This window comes from Camelus bactrianus, chromosome 3, assembly GCF_048773025.1.
Source record: "Camelus bactrianus isolate YW-2024 breed Bactrian camel chromosome 3, ASM4877302v1, whole genome shotgun sequence".
NCBI lineage: Eukaryota > Metazoa > Chordata > Mammalia > Artiodactyla > Camelidae > Camelus > Camelus bactrianus.
Genome location: NC_133541.1, coordinates 123,645,929 through 123,658,035, shown reverse-complemented (window position 1 = coordinate 123,658,035; position 12,107 = coordinate 123,645,929).

Below are 12,107 nucleotides of genomic sequence, written 5' to 3'. Positions count from 1 at the left end.
ATGCTACCTGCTTTTCCAGCCCAACCCCCGCCGTTCCCCGGCTGCCCGCACTGGGAGGGACTCGGGGAAGACTCTCGAAGGGCTCCTAGGAGATCCCGGGTGCTACAGACATAAGACGGAACCTCCCCACACTCAGAATTCCGGAATACGTCTGACTGTGTGGGAGAGGTTCGGGGCCGCCCTCCACGCAGCTGCCTGGTGTCACAGGTGTTCCCTGGCAGGGGGAAGTCCGCTAATTACCTCCCTTGTCCATGGGGAGGCACAAGATGCTACCTTCTTTTCCAGCCCAACCTCCGCCATTCCCCGGCAGCCCGCACAGGGAGGGACTGGGGGAAGACACTCGAAGGGCTCCTAGGTGAACCCGGGTGCTGCAGACAGAAGACGGAACCTCCCCACACTCAGAATTCCGGAACACGTTTGACTGTGTGGGGGAGGTTCGGGGCCGACCTCCACGCAGCTGCCTGGTGTCACAGGTGTTCCCTGGCAGGGGGAAGTCCGCTAATTACCTCCCCTGTCCATGGGGAGGCACTAGATGCTACCTGCGTTTCCAGACCAACCCCTGCTTTCCCTGGCTGCCCGCACTGGGAGGGACTCGGGGAAGACTCTCGAAGGGCTCCTAGGAGATCCCGGGTGCTGCAGACATAAGACGGAACCTCCCCACACTCAGAATCCCGGAACACGGCTGACTGTGTGGGGAAGGTTAGGGGCTGCCCTCCACGCAGCTGCCTGGTGTCACAGGTGTTCCCTGTCAGGGGGAAGTCCGCTAATTACCTCCCTTGTCCATGGGGAGGCACTAGATGCTACCTGCTTTTCCAGCCCAACCCCCGCCTTTCCCCAGCAGCCGGCAAAGGGAGGGTATTGGGGAAGATACTCGAAGGGCTCCTAGGAGAACCCGGGTGCTGCAGATATAAGACGGAACCTCCCCACACTCAGAATCCCGGAACACGGCTGACTGTGTGGGGGAGGTTCGGGGCCGCCCTCCACGCAGCTGCCTGGTGTCACAGGTGTTCCCTGGCAGGGGGAAGTCCGCTAATTACCTCCCTTGTCCATGGGGAGGCACAAGATGCTACCTGCTTTTCCAGCCCAAACCCCGCCTTTCCCCGGCAGCCCGCACAGGGAGGGACTAGGGGAAGACACTCGAAAGGCTCCTAGGAGAACCCGGGTGCTGCAGACTGAAGACGGAACCTTCCCACACTCAGAATTCCGGAACACGGATGACTGTGTGGGGGAGGTACGGGGCCACCCTCCACGCAGCTGCCTTGTGTCACAGGTGTTCCCTGGCAGGTGGAAGTCCGCTAATTACCTCCCCTGTCCATGGGGAGGCACTAGATGCTACCTGCGTTTCCAGCACAACCCCCACCTTTCCCCGGCAGCCCGCACAGGGAGGGACTCTGGGAAGACACTCGTAGGGCTCCTAGGAGATCCCGGGTGCTGCAGACAGAAGACGGAACCTCCCCACACTCAGAATTCCGGAACACGTTTGACTGTGTGGGGGAGGTTCGGGGCCGCCCTCCACGCAGCTGCCTGGTGTCACAGGTGTTCCCTGGCAGGTGGAAGTCCGCTAATTACCTCCTTTTCCATGGGGAGGCACAAGATGCTACCTGCTTTTCCAGCCCAACCCCCGCCTTTCCCCGGCAGCCCGTACAGGGAGGGACTGGGGGAAGACACTCGAAAGGCTCCTAGGAGAACCCGGGTGCTGCAGACAGAAGACGGAACCTCCCCACACTCAGAATTCCGGAACACGTGTGACTGTGTGCGTGAGGTTTAGGGCCGCACTCCACGCAGCTTCCTGGTGTCACAGTTGTTCCCTGGCAGGGGGAAGTCCACTAATTACCTCCCTTGTCCATGGGGAGGCACTAGATGCTACCTGCTTTTCCAGCCCAACCCCCGACTTTCCCCGGCTGCCCGCAAAGCGAGGGACTCGGGGAAGACTCTCGAAGGGCTCCTAGGAGATCCCGGGTGCTGCAGACATAAGACGGAACCTCCCCACACTCAGAATCCCGGAATACGTCTGACTGTGTGGGAGAGATTCGGGGCCGCCCTCCACGCAGCTGCCTGGTGTCACAGGTGTTCCCTGGCAGGGGGAAGTCCGCTAATTACCTCCCTTGTCCATGGGGAGGCACAAGATGCTACCTGCTTTTCCAGCCCAACCTCCGCCATTCCCCGGCAGCCCGCACAGGGAGGGACTGGGGGAAGACACTCGAAGGGCTCCTTGGTGAACCCGGGTGCTGCAGACAGAAGACGGAACCTCCCCACTCTCAGAATTCCGGAACACGTTTGACTGTGTGGGGGAGGTTCGGGGCCGACCTCCACGCAGCTGCCTGGTGTCACAGGTGTTCCCTGGCAGGGGGAAGTCCGCTAATTACCTCCCCTGTGCATGGGGAGGCACTAGATGCTACCTGCGTTTCCAGACCAACCCCCGCTTTCCCTGGCTGCCCGCACTGGGAGGGACTCGGGGAAGACTCTCGAAGGGCTCCTAGGAGATCCCGGGTGCTGCAGACATAAGACGGAACCTCCCCACACTCAGAATCCCGGAACACGGCTGACTGTGTGGGGAAGGTTCGGGGCTGCCCTCCACGCAGCTGCCTGGTGTCACAGGTGTTCCCTGGCAGGGGAAATTCCGCTAATTACCTCCCTTGTCCATGCGGAGGCACTAGATGTTACCTGCTTTTCCAGCCCAACCCCCGCCTTTCCCCAGCAGCCGGCACAGGGAGGGTCTTGGGGAAGATACTCGAAGGGCTCCTAGGAGAACCCGGGTGCTGCAGATATAAGACGGAACCTCCCCACACTCAGAATTCCGGAACACGGGTGACTGTGTGGGTGAGGTTTAGGGCCGCCCTCCACACAGATTCCTGGTGTCACAGGTGTTCCCTGGTAGGGGGAAGACCGCTAAATACCTTCCCTGTCCATGGGGAGGCACTAGATGCTACCTGAGTTTCCAGCCCAACCCCCGCATTTCCCCGGCTGCCCGCACTGGGAGGGACTCGTGGAAGACTCTCGAAGGGCTCCTAGGAGATCCCGGTTTCTGCAGACAGAAGACGGAACCTCCCCACACTCAGAATCCCGGAACACGGCTGACTGTGTGGGGGAGGTTCGGGGCCGCCCTCCACGCAGCTGCCTGGTGTCACAGGTGTTCCCTGGCAGGGGGAAGTCCGCTAATTACCTCCCTTGTCCATGGGGAGGCACAAGATGCTACCTGCTTTTCCAGCCCAAACCCCGCCATTCCCCGGCAGCCCGCACAGGGAGGGACTAGGGGAAGACACTCGAAAGGCTTCTAGGAGAACCCGGGTGCTGCAGACTGAAGACGGAACCTCCCCACACTCAGAATTCCGGAACACGGATGACTGTGTGGGGGAGGTTCGGGGCCGCCCTCCACGCAGCTGCCTTGTGTCACAGGTGTTCCCTGGAAGGTGGAAGTCCGCTAATTACCTCCCCTGTTAATGGGGAGGCACTAGATGCTACCTGCTTTTCCAGCAAATCCCCCTCTTTTCCCTGGCAGCCCGCTCAGGGTGTGACTCTGGGAAGACACTCGAAGGGCTCCTAGGAAATTCCGCATGCTGCAGACTGAAGACGGAACCTCCCCACACTCAGAATTCCGGAACACGTTTGACTGTGTGGGGGAGGTTCGGGGCCGCCCTCCACGCAGCTGCCTGGTGTCACAGGTGTTCCCTGGCAGGGGGAAGTCCGCTAATTACCTCCCTTGTCCATGGGGTGTCACAAGATGCTACCTGCTTTTCCAGCCCAACCTCCGCCATTCCCCGGCAGCCCGCACAGTGAGGGACTGGGGGAAGACACTCGAAGGGCTCATAGGTGAACCCGGGTGCTGCAGACATAAGACGGAACCTCCCCACACTCAGAATTCCGGAACACGGCTGACTATGTGGGGGAGGTTCTTGGCCGCCCTCCACGCAGCTGCCTGGTGTCACAGGTGTTCCCTGGCAGGGAGAAGTCCGCTAATTACCTCCCCTGTCCATGGGGAGGCACTAGATGCTACCTGAGTTTCCATCCCAACCCCCGCATTTCCCCCGCAGCCCGCAGTGGGAGGGATTCGGGGAAGACACTCGAAGGGCTCCTAGGAGATCCCGGGTGCTACAGACAGAAGACGGAACCTCCCCACACTCAGAATTCCGGAACACGGCTGATTGTGTGGGGGAGGTTCGGGGCCGCCCTCCACGCAGCTGCCTGGTGTCACAGGTGTTCCCTGGCAGGGGGAAGTCCGCTAATTACCTCCCTTGTCCATGGGGAGGCACAAGATGCTACCTGCTTTTCCAGCCCAATCCCCGCCTTTCCCCGGCAGCCCGCAGAGGGAGGGACTGGGGGAAGACACTCGAAAGGCTCCTAGGGAACCCGGGTGCTGCAGACAGAAGACGGAACCTCCCCACACTCAGAATTCCGGAACACGTGTGACTGTGTGGGTGAGGTTTAGGGCCGCACTCCACGCAGCTTCCTGGTGTCACAGTTGTTCCCTGGCAGGGGGAAGCCCGCTAATTACCTCCCTTGTCCATGGGGAGGCACTAGATGCTACCTGCTTTTCCAGCCCAACCCCCGCCTTTCCCCGGCTGCCTGCACTGGGAGGGACTCGGGGAAGTCTCTCGAAGGGCTCCTAGGAGATCCCGGGTGCTGCAGACAGAAGACGGAACCTCCCCACACTCAGAATTCCGGAACACGGTTGACTGTGTGGGGGAGGTTCGGGGCCGCCCTCCACGCAGCTGCCTGGTGTCACAGTTGTTCCCTGGCAGGGGGAAGTCCGCTAATTACCTCCCTTGTCCATTGGGAGGCACAAGATGCTACCTGCTTTTCCAGCCCAACCTCCGCCGTTCCCCGGCTGCCCTCACAGTGAGGGACTGGGGGAAGCCACTCGAAGGGCTCCTAGGTGAACCCGGGTGCTGCACACATAAGACGGAACCTCCCCACACTCAGAATTCCGGAACACGGCTGACTGTGTGGGGGAGGTTCGGGGCCGCCCTCCACGCAGCTGCCTGGTGTCACAGGTGTTCCCTGGCAGGGAGAATTCCGCTAATTACCTCCCTTGTCCATGGGGAGGTACTAGATGCTACCTGCTTTTCCAGCCCAACCCCCGCCGTTCCCCGGCTGCCCGCACTGGGAGGGACTCGGGGAAGACTCTCGAAGGGCTCCTAGGAGATCCCGGGTGCTGCAGACATAAGACGGAACCTCCCCACACTCAGAATTCCGGAACACGGATGACTGTGTGGGGGAGGTTCGGGGCCGCCCTCCACGCAGCTGCCTTGTGTCACAGGTGTTCCCTGGCAGGTGGAAGTCCGCTAATTACCTCCCCTGTCCATGGGGAGGCACTAGGTGCTACCTGCGTTTCCAGCACAACCCCCTCCTTTCCCCGGCTGCCCGCACAGGGAGGGACTCTGGGAAGACACTCGAAGGGCTCCTAGGAGATCCCGGGTGCTGCAGACAGAAGACGGAACCTCCCCACACTCAGAATTCCGGAACACGGTTGACTGTGTGGGGGAGGTTCGGGGCCGCCCTCCTCGCAGCTGTCTGTTGTCACAGGTGTTCCCTGGCAGGGGGAAGTTCGCTAATTACCTCCCCTGTCCATGGGGAGGCACTAGATGCTACCTGCGTTTCCAGCCCAACTCCCGCCTTTCCCTGGCTGCGCGCACTGGGAGGGACTCGGGGAAGACTCTCGAAGGGCTCCTAGGAGATCCCGGGTGCTGCAGACATAAGACGGAACCTCCCCACACTCAGAATTCCGGAACACGGCTGACTGTGTGGGGGAGGTTCGGGGCCGCCCTCCACGCAGCTGCCTGGTGTCACAGGTGTTCCCTGGCAGGGAGAAGTCCGCTAATTACCTCCCCTGTCCATGGGGAGGCACTAGATGCTACCTGAGTTTCCAGCCCAACCCCCGCCTTTCCCCGGCAGCCCGCAGTGTGAGGGATTCTGGGAAGACACTCGAAGGGCTCCTAGGAAATCCCGGGTGCTGCAGACAGAAGACGGAACCTCCCCACACTCAGAATTCCGGAACACGGCTGACTGTGTGGGGGAGGTTCGGGGCCGCCCTCCACGCAGCTGCCTGGTGTCACAGGTGTTCCCTGGCAGGGGGAAGTCCGCTAATTACCTCCCTTGTCCATGGGGAGGCACTAGATGCTACCTGCTTTTCCAGCCCAATCCCCGCCTTTCCCCGGCAGCCCGCAAAGGGAGGGACTCGGGGAAGACACTCGAAAGGCTCCTAGGAGATCCCGGGTGCTGCAGACAGAAGACGGAACCTCCCCACACTCAGAATTCCGGAACACGGCTGACTGTGTGGGTGAGGTTTAGGGCCGCCCTCCACACAGCTTCATGGTGTCAAGGGGTTCCCTGGTAGGGGGAAGACCGCTAATTACCTCCCCTGTCCATGGGGAGGCACTAGATTCTACCTGAGTTTCCAGCCCAACCCCCGCCTTTCCCCGGCTGCCCGCACTGGGAGGGACTAGGGGAAGACTCTCGAAGGGCTCCTAGGAGATCCCGGGTGCTGCAGACAGAAGACGGAACCTCCCCACACTCAGAATTCCGGAACACGGGTGACTGTGTGGGGGAGGTTCGGGGCCGCCCTCCACGCAGCTGCCTGGTGTCACAGGTGTTCCCTGGCAGGTGGAAGTCCGCTAATTACCTCCCCTGTCCATGGGGAGGCACAAGATGCTAACTGCTTTTCCAGCACAACCCCATCCTTTCCCCGGCAGCCCGCACAGGGAAGGAATCTGGGAAGACACTCGAAGTCCTCATAGGAGATCCCGGGTGCTGCAGACAGAAGACGGAACCTCCCCACACTCAGAATTCCGGAACACGGTTGACTGTGTGGGGGAGAATCGTGGCCGCCCTCCACGCAGCTGCCTGGTGTCACAGGTGTTCCCTGGCAGGGGGAAGTCCGCTAATTACCTCCCTTGTCCATGGGAAGGCACAAGATTCTACCTGCATTTCCATCCAAACCTCCGCCATTCCCCGGGAGCCCGCACAGGGAGGGATTGGGGGAAGATACTCGAAGGGCTCCTATGTGAACCCGCGTGCTGCAGACATAAGACGGAACCTCCCCACACTCAGAATTCCGGAACACGGCTGACTGTGTGGGGGAGGTTCGTGGCCGCCCTCCACGCAGCTGCCTGGTGTCACAGGTGTTCCCTGGCAGGGAGAACTCCGCTAATTACCTCCCCTGTCCATGGGGAGGCACTAGATGCTACCTGAGTTTCCAGCCCAACCCCCGCCTTTCCCCGGCAGCCCGCAGTGGGAGGGATTCGGGGAAGACACTTGAAGGGCTCCTAGGAGATCCCGGGTGCTGCAGACAAAAGACGGAACCTCCCCAAACTCAGAATTCCGGAACACGGCTGATTGTGTGGGAGAGGTTCGGGGCCGCCCACCACGCAGCTGCCTTTTGTCACAGGTGTTCCCTGGCAGGGGTAAGTCCGCTAAGTACCTCCCTTGTCCATGGGGAGGCACTAGATGCTACCTGCGTTTTCAGCACAACCCCCTCCTTTCCCCGGCTGCCCGCACAGGGAGGGACTCTGGGAAGACACTCGAAGGGCTCCTAGGAGATCCCGGGTGCTGCAGACAGAAGACGGAACCTCCCCACACTCAGAAATCCGGAACACGGATATCTGTGTGGGGGAGGTTCGGGGCCGCCCTCCACGCAGCTGCCTTGTGTCACAGGTGTTCCCTGGCAGGTGGAAGTCCGCTAATTACCTCCCCTGTCCATGTGGAGGCACAAGATGCTACCTGCTTTTCCAGCACAACCCCCTCCTTTCCCGGCAGCCCGCACAGGGAGGGACTCTGGGAAGACACTCGAAGGGCTACTAGGAGATCCCGGGTGCTGCAGACAGAAGACGGAACCTCCCCACACTCAGAATTCCGGAACACGGCTGACTGTGTGGGGGAGGTTCGGGGCCGCCCTCCACGAAGCTGCCTGGTGTCACAGGTGTTTCCTGGCAGGGAGAAGTCCGCTAATTACCTCCCCTGTCCATGGGGAGGCACTAGATGCTACCTGAATTTCCAGCCAAACCCCCGCCTTTCCCAGGCAGCCCGCAGTGGGAGGGACTCTGGGAAGACACTTGAAGGGCTCCTAGGAGATCCCGGGTGCTGCAGACAGAAGACGGAACCTCCCCACACTCAGAATTCCGGAACACGGTTGACTGTGTGTGTGAGGTTTAGGGCCGCCCTCCACGCAGCTTCCTGGTGTCACAGTTGTTCCCTGGCAGGGGGAAGTCCGCTAATTACCTCCCTTGTCCATGGGGAGGCACGAGATGCTACCTGCTTTTCCAGCCCAACCCCCGCCGTTCCCCGGCTGCCCGCACAGTGAGGGACTTGGGGAAGACTCTCGAAAGGCTCCTAGGAGATCCCGGGTGCTGCAGACAGAAGACGGAACCTCCCCACACTCAGAATTCCGGAACACGACTGACTGTGTGTGGGAGGTTCGGGGCCACCCTCCACGCAGCTGCCTGGTGTCACAGGTGTTCCCTGGCAGGGAGAATTCCGCTAATTACCTCCCCTGTCCATGGGGAGGCACTAGAAGCTACCTGAGTTTCCAGCCCAACCCCCGCCTTTCCCCGGCAGCCCGCAGTGGGAGGGATTCGGGAAGACACTCGAAGGGCTCCTAGGAGATCCCGGGTGCTGCAGACAGAAGACGGAACCTCCCCACACTCAGAATTCCGGAACACGTGTGACTGTGTGGGTGAGGTTTAGGGCCGCCCTCCAAGCAGCTTCCTGGTGTCACAGTTGTTCCCTGGCAGTGGGAAGTCCGCTAATTACCTCCCTTGTCCATGGGGAGGCACTAGATGCTACCTGCTTTTCCAGCCCAACCCCCGCTGTTCCCCGGCTGCCCGCACTGGGAGGGACTCGGGGAAGACTCTCGAAGGGCTCCTAGGATATCCCGGGTGCTGCAGACATAAGACGGAACCTCCCCACACTCAGAATTCCGGAACACAGCTGACTGTGTGGGGGAGGTTCGGGGCCGCCGTCCACGCAGCTGCCTGGTGTCACAGGTGTTCCCTGGCAGGGGGAAGTCCGCTAATTACCTCCCCTGTCCATGGGGAGGCACTAGATGCTACCTGCTTTTCCAGCACAACCCCCTCCTTTCCAGGCAGCCCGCACAGGGAGGGACTCTGGGAAGACACTCGAAGGGCTCCTAGGAGATCCCGGGTGCTGCAGACAGAAGACGGAACCTCCCCACACTCAGAATTCCGGAACACGGCTGACTGTGTGGGGGAGGTTCGGGGCCGCCCTCCACGAAGCTGCCTGGTGTCACAGGTGTTTCCTGGCAGGGAGAAGTCCGCTAATTACCTCCCCTGTCCATGGGGAGGCACTAGATGCTACCTGTATTTCCAGCCCAACCCCCGCCTTTCCCAGGCAGCCCGCAGTGGGAGGGATTCGGGGAAGACACTCGAAGGGCTCCTAGGAGATCCCGGGTGCTGCAGACAGAAGACGGAACCTCCCCACACTCAGAATTTCGGAACACGGTTGACTGTGTGTGTGAGGTTTAGGGCCGCCCTCCACGCAGCTTCCTGGTGTCACAGTTGTTCCCTGGCAGGGGGAAGTCCGCTAATTACCTCCCTTGTCCATGGGGAGGCACTAGATGCTACCTGCTTTTCCAGCCCAACCCCCGCCGTTCCCCGGCTGCCCGCACAGTGAGGGACTTGGGGAAGACTCTCGAAGGGCTCCTAGGAGATCCCGGGTGCTGCAGACAGAAGACGGAACCTCCCCACACTCAGAATTCCGGAACACGACTGACTGTGAGGGGGAGGTTCGGGGCCACCCTCCACGCAGCTGCCTGGTGTCACAGGTGTTCCCTGGCAGGGAGAATTCCGCTAATTACCTCCCCTGTCCATGGGGAGGCACTAGATGCTACCTGAGTTTCCAGCCCAACCCCCGCCTTTCCCCGGCAGCCCGCAGTGGGAGGGATTCGGGGAAGACACTCGAAGGGCTCCTAGGAGATCCCGGGTGCTGCAGACAGAAGACGGAACCTCCCCACACTCAGAATTCCGGAACACGGATGACTGTGTTGGGGAGGTTCGGGGCCGCCCTCCACGCAGCTGCCTGGTGTCACAGGTGTTCCCTGGCAGGGGGAAGTCCGCTAATTACCTCCCTGTCCATGGGGAGGCACAAGATGCTACCTGCTTTTCCAGCCCAACCCCCGCCTTTCCCCGGCAGCCCGCACAGGGAGGGACTGGGGGAAGACACTCGAATGGCTCCTAGGAGAACACGGGTGCTGCAGACAGAAGACGGAACCTCCCCACACTCAGAATTCCGGAACACGTGTGACTGTGTGGGTGAGGTTTAGGGCCGCCCTCCACGCAGCTTCCTGGTGTCACAGTTGTTCCCTGGCAGTGGGAAGTCCGCTAATTACCTCCCTTGTCCATGGGGAGGCACTAGATGCTACCTGCTTTTCCAGCCCAACCCCCGCTGTTCCCCGGCTGCCCGCACTGGGAGGGACTCGGGGAAGACTCTCGAAGGGCTCCTAGGATATCCCGGGTGCTGCAGACATAAGACGGAACCTCCCCACACTCAGAATTCCGGAACACAGCTGACTGTGTGGGGGAGGTTCGGGGCCGCCGTCCACGCAGCTGCCTGGTGTCACAGGTGTTCCCTGGCAGGGGGAAGTCCGCTAATTACCTCCCCTGTCCATGGGGAGGCACTAGATGCTACCTGCGTTTCCAGCACAACCCCCTCCTTTCCTCGGCAGCCCGCACAGGGAGGGACTCTGGGAAGACACTCGTAGGGCTCCTAGGAGATCCCGGGTGCTGCAGACAGAAGACGGAACCTCCCCACACTCAGAATTCCGGAACACGGTTGACTGTGTGGGGCAGGTTCGGGGCCGCCCTCCACGCAGGTGCCTGGTGTCACAGGTGTTCCCTGGCAGGGGGAAGTCCGCTAATTACCTCCTTTTCCATGGGGAGGCACAAGATGCTACCTGTTTTTCCAGCCCAACCCCCGCCTTTCCCCGGCATCCCGCACAGGGAGGGACTGGGGGAAGACACTCGAAAGGCTCCAAGGAGAACCCGGGTGCTGCAGACAGAAGACGGAACCTCCCCACACTCAGAATTCCGGAACACGTGTGACTGTGTGCGTGAGGTTTAGGGCCGCACTCCACGCAGCTTCCTGGTGTCACAGGTGTTCCCTGGCAGGGGGAAGTCCGCTAATTACCTCCCTTGTCCATGGGGAGGCACAAGATGCTACCTGCTTTTCCAGCCCAACCTCCGCCATTCCCCGGCAGCCCGCACAGGGAGGGACTGGGGGAAGACACTCGAAGGGCTCCTAGGTGAACCCGGGTGCTGCAGACAGAAGACGGAACCTCCCCACACTCAGAATTCCGGAACATGTTTGACTGTGTGGGGGAGGTTCGGGGCCGACCTCCACGCAGCTGCCTGGTGTCACAGGTGTTCCCTCGCAGGGGGAAGTCCGCTAATTACCTCCCTTGTCCATGGGGAGGCACTAGATGCTACCTGCGTTTCCAGACCAACCCCCGCTTTCCCTGGCTGCCCGCACTGGGAGGGACTCGGGGAAGACTCTCGAAGGGCTCCTAGGGGATCCCGGGTGCTGCAGACATAAGACGGAACCTCCCCACACTCAGAATCCCGGAACATGGCTGACTGTGTGGGGAAGGTTCGGGGCTGCCCTCCACGCAGCTGCCTGGTGTCACAGGTGTTCCCTGGCAGGGGGAAGTCCGCTAATTACCTCCCTTGTCCATGTGGAGGCACTAGATGCTACCTGCTTTTCCAGCCCAACCCCCGCCTTTCCCCAGCAGCCGGCACAGGGAGGGTCTTGGGGAAGATACTCGAAGGGCTCCTAGGAGAACCCGGGTGCTGCAGATATAAGACGGAACCTCCCCACACTCAGAATTCCGGAACACGGGTGACTGTGTGGGTGAGGTTTAGGGCCGCCCTCCACACAGATTCCTGGTGTCACAGGTGTTCCCTGGTAGGGGGAAGACCGCTAAATACCTCCCCTGTCCATGGGGAGGCACTAGATGCTACCTGAGTTTCCAGCCCAACCCCCGCCTTTCCCCGGCTGCCCGCACTGGGAGGGACTCGTGGAAGACTCTCGAAGGGCTCCTAGGAGATCCCGGGTGCTGCAGACAGAAGACGGAACCTCCCCACACTCAGAATCCCGGAACA